Source organism: Cynocephalus volans, chromosome 2 (assembly GCF_027409185.1).
Source record: "Cynocephalus volans isolate mCynVol1 chromosome 2, mCynVol1.pri, whole genome shotgun sequence".
Lineage (NCBI taxonomy): Eukaryota > Metazoa > Chordata > Mammalia > Dermoptera > Cynocephalidae > Cynocephalus > Cynocephalus volans.
The window spans coordinates 44,904,411-44,911,967 of NC_084461.1; the positions used below are offsets into that span (position 1 = coordinate 44,904,411).

At 36.3% G+C, this 7,557-nt stretch overlaps 1 pseudogene; it reads left to right on the forward strand.

Annotated features, from left to right (window-relative positions):
• The first annotated feature begins 3,870 nt into the window (after nucleotides 1–3,870).
• Nucleotides 3,871–5,691, forward strand: LOC134369769 (MICOS complex subunit MIC60-like; annotated as a pseudogene).
• Nucleotides 5,692–7,557: the final 1,866 nt, after the last annotated feature.

The following is a 7,557-nucleotide window of genomic DNA, read 5'->3' on the forward strand; positions in this document are numbered from 1 at the left end:
ACACCACCAAAGGAACAAAATAAAGTTCCAGTGGCTGACTCTAAACAAACAGGGATTTATGAACTGCCTGACAAAATAATTTAATCATCTTAGAGAATTAAGTTCAGTGAAGTAGAAGAGAACACAGACAACTAAATGAAACCAGGGAAACAATACCCGAACAAAACAATTTGTTCAATAAAGACATAGAAATGATAAAAAAATAACTGAACAGAAATTTTGGAGCTGAAGAATATAATGACTGACTTAAAAAACACGACAAAGAATTTCAACAGCAAACTCAATGAAGCAAAAGAAAAAAATCATCAAGCTCAAAGACAGATCATTTGAAATTACCCAGCCAGAGGAACAAAAGCAAAAAAGAATGAAAAACAGTGAGGAAAGACTGTGGACTTATGGGACACCATCAATAGAAGCAATCTCTGCATTATAGGATTCTTAGAAGGAACAGAAGAAGAGAAAAGGGTAGAAAGCATATTTAAAGAAATAATGACAAGAAAAATCCCAAATCTGGGGAGGAAAATGAACATTCAGATCCATGAAGCCCAAAGAACTCCAAATAGACTGAAGATTAAAAAAAGTTTTCTCCAAGATACATTATAAACAAATTGTCCAAAGCTGATGACAAAGAGGGAAGTTTGAAAGTAGCAAGAGAAAAAGCAACTTATCACATGCAATGGAAATTCCTATATTACCATAAGCAGACTTCTCAACAAAAAGTCTTCCAGACCAGCACAGTGAAACAATATATTTAAAGTGCTAAAAGGAAAAAAAAAAAAAATCTGCTAACCAAGAATACTTTATGCAGCAAAGCTGACTTTCAGAAACGAAAAAAAGTCTATCTATTCCAGACAAATGAAAGCTAAGGGAGTTCATCATCACTAGACCTGCCTTACAAGAATGAGGGAGTTCTTCAAGTCGAAACATAGGGACACTAATTAGCAACATAAAAACATATAAAAGTATAAAACTCACTGGTAAAGGTATGTATATAGTAAAATTCATAATCTAATATTGTAATGGTGGTGTGTAATCACTTTTAACTCTATTATAAAAGTTAAAAGGCAAAAGTATTAAAAACTGTAGCTACAAAAATTTATTAATGGATACATAATATAAAAAGGTGTAAATTATGATGTCAAAAACAAAATGGGGGGAGAGTAAAAGTGTAGTTTTTGTAAGTGATAAAGTTAAGCCGTTGTCAGTTTAAAATAGGCTGTTAAAAGTATATGATGTTTCATTTAAGCCTCATGGTAATCAAAAGGAAAAAGAAAACTGTGGCAGATACATAAATTATAAAGAGTAAGGAATCAAACCCTACCAACAGAAAAAAATTATCAAATCATAAAGCAAAACAGCAAGAGAGGAAAAAAGAAACAAAGGGACTACAAAACAGTCAGAAAGCAATTAACAAAATGGCAATAGTAAATTATATCAGACAAAATAGACTTTAAGTCAGAAATTGTCACTGAGACAAAAAAGGTAATGATATAATGATAAAGAGGTCAGTTCATCGAGAGGATATAACAGATGTGTGCATATATTTGTATCCAGGAATTAGAAAAAAAAAAAAAAAACTAAGCCCAAAGTTAGCAAAAGAAAACAATAATAAAGATCAGAGCAGAAATAAGTGAAATACAGACTAGAAAAACAATAAGAAAGATCAAGAGTTGGTTTTTTAAAAAGATAAACAAAACTGACAAACCCATAGCTAAACTTAGAAAAAAGAGAGAAGATTCTAACAAATAAAATTATAAATGAAGGGGGAAACATTTCAATTAATACCACAGAAAGATGAAGGATCACAAGAGGCTACTAGGAACAATTATATGTCAACAAATTGGATAAGCTAGAATAAATGTACAAATTTATAGACATGTACAACCTACCAAGACTGAATTCTAAAAAAAAATAATAAATATGAACAGACCAATAATGAGTAAAGGATATTGAATCAGTAGTCGAAAACCTCCAAACAAAGAAAAGCCCAGGACCAGATGGCTTCACTGATGGGAATTCTACCACACATTCAAAGAAGAATTAATGCCAATCTTTCTAAAAATATTCTGAAAATGATAGATGATGAAACACTTCTAAACTCATTTTATGAAGCCAGAATTACTTTGATACCAAAGCCAGGCAAGAACACTATAGGAAAAGAAAATTATAAGCCATTATCCCTGATGAACATAGATGCAAAATTCCTTAACAAAATACTTGTAAACCAAATTTAACAGCACATTAAAAGGATCCTACACCATGATCAAGTGTGATTTATCACTGGGAAGCAAGGAGGTTTAACATATGCAAATCCATAAAAGTGAGAGAGTACATTAACAGAATAAAGAACAAAAACCATATGTTCATCTCATTAGATGCAATAAAAAAAGCACTTAATAAAATTCAACATCCTTTCATGATTAAACGCGCAACAAATTAGGTATAGAAGGAATGTACCACAACAGAATAAATGACATATATGACAAACTCACAGCTAACATCATACTCAGTAATGAAAAGTTGAAAGCAATTCCTTTAAGGTAAAGAATGAGACAAGGATGCTCACCTTTGCCACTTCTATTCAAAATAGTACTGGAAGTTCTAGCCAGAGCAACTAGACAGGAAAAAGAAATAAAAGTCGCTCAACTCAGAAGGGAAGATGTATAATTGTCTCTCTTTGCAGATGACATTATCTTTTACATAGAAAACCCTAAAGACATCCCACAAAAGACCAGTAGAACAAATTCAGTAAAGTTGCAGGACATAAAATCAACATACTAATATCCATTCCATTTCAATACACTAATGATAAACTATCCAAAATGAAATTAAGAAAACAATTTTATTTAAAGTAGCATCAAAAATTTTTTTAAAATACTAAGAAATAAATTTAACTGGGGTGGTAAAAGAAGTGTATATTAAAAACTATAAATACTGGTGAAATAAATTAAAGAAGACACAAATGAATGGAAAGATTTCCTGTGTTCACGCACTGGGAGAATTAATATTGTTAAAATGTCTACACCCAAAGTGATCTGCAGAGTCAATACAATCTTTACTAAAATTCCAGTGACATTTTTCTAAGAAATATAAAAAACAATGCTAAAATTTGTATGGAATCACAAAAGACACTATTAGCCAAAGCAATCTTGAGCAAAAAGAACAAAGCCAGATGCATCATACTTCCTGATAGCAAATTATATTTCAAAGATATAGTTATTAAAACAGCATGGTACTGACATAAAAACATATAGACCAATGGAACAGAATAAAGAACACAGAAATAAACCCACACATATATGATAAACTAATCTTTGATGAGGGTGCTAAGAATACAAATAAGAAAAGGATAGTCCCTTTAAAAATGGTGTTAAAAACTGAGTATAAATTTAAAAAAATGAAATTGGACCCTTCATTACACGTAAAAATAAACCGAAAATGGATTACAGACTTAAACAAAAGACCTGAAACCATAAAACTCCTAGAAAGAAACATAGGAAAATCTCCTTGACATTGGTCTTGGGATTGTTTTTTTGGACATGCCGCCAAAAGCACAAGCAACAGAATGAAAAATAAAGTGGACAGACGCAGGCACATGCAAATGCACGCACGCCTTCCCTTTCTCTCGCTCCCCAGCAGCTCCAGCATATACCAGTAGCACCGTCTGCTCGGGGAGAGATGGCTGCAGGCCTCTCAGTTAGTGGGTGACCATGCCCTAGATACTCTACTTCAGGCAGTTCAGAGTTGACTACTGGCAAAATTGCTGCAGCTGGCCTTCTGTTTGTTGGTGGAGGTATTGGTCAGACTATCCTATATGCCAAATGGGATTCTCATTTCCCAGAAAGTGTAGAGAAAACCATACCTTACTCAGACAAACTCTCTGAGATGGTTCTTGGTTCCACACCTTATAATGTTCAATTGCCAAAGATGCCCATTCAGTCCGATCCACTAAAAATCTCTCATATATCAGAGGTAATGAAAGAATCTAAACAGCCTGCCTCACAACTTCAAATACAAAAGGGAGATCCTCCAGCTCTAACAACAGCAGGTGGGTCCCAGCTCCTGTGGTTCAGCATGAGGAATCTATGAAGACTGATCACCCTGAAATTGGTGAAGGAAAACCCAGGCCCACAACCTCAGAGGAAGCGTCCTCATCTTCTGTAACGGAGTGACCACCTGAAGAAGCTGCTGCTCATTTTGCACAACAGGAAAAACAAGAACAAGTTAAGATTGAGTCCCTAGCTAAGAGCTTACAAGGTGCTCTCAGCAATATTGCTAGCATCACTCTGCAGGCTGTTGCAGCTCTGAATGCTGCAGTCCACGATGTCAATGCACGCTCAGAGAAGAGTTAGAAAAGATGCAAAGTATAATTGAAAATGCAAAGAAAGAGAGGTTCCTAGGGCCAAACCTCATATAACTACTGCAGAGGGGAAACTTCACAAGATGATGGTTGATCTGGATAATGTGGTCCAAAAAGTCCAAGCAGCTCAATCTGAGGCTAGGTTGTATCTCAGTATCATGAGCTGGGGGCCCAAGCCCAGGATGCCTTTAAATGAGAACTGGACAGTATTACTCCAGAAGTCCTACCCAGGTGGAAAGGGATGAGTATTTCTGACCTAGATGACAAACTCTCTACCGATGATCTGACCTCCCCAATAGCTCATGCATATTTTTGAATTGATCAGCTAAACCAAGAGCTAGCAGATCAGAAAGCCACAGAGAAGGAGCATATCACATCAGTCTTGGAAAAACAAAAGCTCGAAGAAAAGTGGATGTTTGACTCTGCAGTGGCAAAAGCATTAGAACATCACAGAAGTGAAATACAGGCTGAACAGTACAGAAAGGTAGAGGAAGTCACAGATGCCATGGAGAATGAAATGAGAATGCAGCTTTGCCAACAGGCAGCTGTCCACATTGATCACTTACAAGATGTCTTTAGGGTACAAGAACAGGAGCTGAAGCATGAATTTGAGCAGCACCTGTCTGAAAAACTCTCTGAACAAGAATTAGTTTTGTCATCTCAGTCAAGAGCAAGTTAACAACTTTACTCTGGATATAAACACTGCCTGTGCCAGACTGAGAGGAGTTGAAGAGGCTTTTCAGAGTCAGGCAGTTGCTGAAGAGGAAGCCAGAAAGACTGACCAACTCTGGCTTTTGGTGGAGGCATTAGAGTACAGTATAAAGACCTCATCTGCAGATATACCTACTGTTCTGCTGGGTAGTGCAGCTGAAGCCACCAGAATCGACTAACTACAGCTGTCCCTCCAGAGTCCCTGACCAATGGTTTGTACAGTGAAGAGACCCTGAGAGTCCGTTTCTATGCTGTCCCAACACTGACCTGAAGGGCAGCAATGATTGATGAAACCAGAAAAAGCTTATATCGATACTTCTCTCCTACTTGTAGTCCCTGCTCTTATTCCTGCCTCAAGCAGCTGAAGCCACCAGTGGAACTCCACCCTGAGGATATAAACACATCTAAATTACCATCATATGCCTCCTATTGCATGGGGCATGGCAATCTGGAGCTGGCAGCAAAGTCTGTCAATCAGCTGAAAGGGGAGTCCAGACAAATGGCACGGGACTGGCTGAAAGAAGCCCAAATGACCCTAGAAAACTAAACCAATCGTGGAAATCCTGACAGCATATGCCAATACTGTAGGAATAGGAACCACTCAAGTACAGCAAGAGTAAGGTCTAGGAAGAGTTTTTGTAAGGTCATATTTCACGTCAAAGGAAATCAGCAATGATGTACAAAATGTTTGCAACAAGGGTCCCATAATTGTCAAGAAATGAGCAGTTACATGTACTGTTCTAAACGTTAACACCTGTTGTGTTTATATTCTTTCCATTTGCTATCACATTGGCTAACTCCAGGAATGCTTTATTTGCATTTGCAACTTGTGTAAAATTTTCTGTTCTTCAGGTTTTACTGATCAGGCTTGTGAGCTAATCAAAATGATGTTCTGTGATCCCTACTACTATTGATTTTGCCCTTGGAGCAAACTGAATAAAGCAACAAGATGAAAACTGAAAAAAATAAAAAATAAAAAAATGAACAAGTGAGATTAGTCAAACTAAAAAGCTCCTGCACAGCAAAGGAAACAATCGACAAAATAAAAAGGCAAACTATGGAATGGGAGAAAATATTTAAAAACAATTCAATAACATAAAAACAAACAACCTGATTTAAAATGTGCGAACGACCTGAATAGACATTTTTCCAAAGAAGACATACAAATGGAACCAAGTATATGAAAAGGTACTCAACATCACTAATCATCAGAGAAATCCAAATCAAAATGACAATGAGATATCACCTCACACCTGTTAGGATGTCCACAAACAAAACAAAACAAAACAAAAGACAAATATTGGTGAGGATGTGAAGAAAAAGGAACTCTGGTATGCTGTTGGTGAGAATATAAATTGATGCATTCTTTATGGAAAATAATATGGAGGCTCCTTAAAAAATAAAAGTAAAATTACCATATGATTCAGCAATCCCACTTCTGGGTATTTGTCCAAAGGGATTGAAATCAGAATCTCAAAGAGAACCTGAATGCCCATGTTTCATTGTAGCATTATTCACAATAGCCAAAATATGAAAAGAACCACCTAAGGACCATCTGTGGATGAGTGGATAAGGAAAATGTGGTATATATACACAATGGAATATTATTTAGCCTGTAAAAGGCCTGCCATTTGCAACAACATGGATGGACCTGGAGGGCGTTATGTTAATTGAAATAAGCCAGACACAGAAAGACAAATACTGTGTTATCTCACTTACATGTGGACACTAAAATAGTCAAACCTACAGAAGCAGAGGGTAGAATGGTGGCTGCCAGAGGCTAGGAGGAAGGGAAAATGGGGAGATGATGGTCAAAGCATACACAGTTGCAGTTATACAAACTAAGTTTTGAAGATCTACTATATAGCATAGTGTCTATAACTAGCAATACTGTATAGTATATGATACTTAAAACATGCTAAGAGGGTACATCTTATGCTAAGTGTTCTTAACATACACACATACACAATAACAATAATAAAGGAGACTGGAAGAAATTTGGGGAGGTGATGAATATGTGTGCAACATTGACGGTGTTGATAGTTTCACGTATGTATGCTTATCACCATAGTCATCAAGTTGTATGCATTAAATATGTACAGCTTTTTCACATGTGGATCATACCTCAATAAAGTGGTATTTTTTTATGAGTAGCATATTATTGAAGTTTACTACATTTGAATGTAGCAGGGAGTAAACTGCCCCAACAGCCAGATTCCGACGAATACTTTTCTTGGCCCGTGGTTTCAGCCAGTTGTACAAACAGGAAGTTATAATAGAGGAGAAATATAAATAAATTCAAGGAGGCTTGGATAAATTCATGTAATACAGATCCATAGAAAGATGTTAAAGGTAGGGGATAGGTGCTTGAATGATACCTTCAGTTTTAGGTTGACATTCAGAAGACTGCTCTGGCATCTTACAGTTCATTGCTGATCTTGCCTTAAAACATTCCTATCTGGAACTGCACAAAAAGCTGACCTACA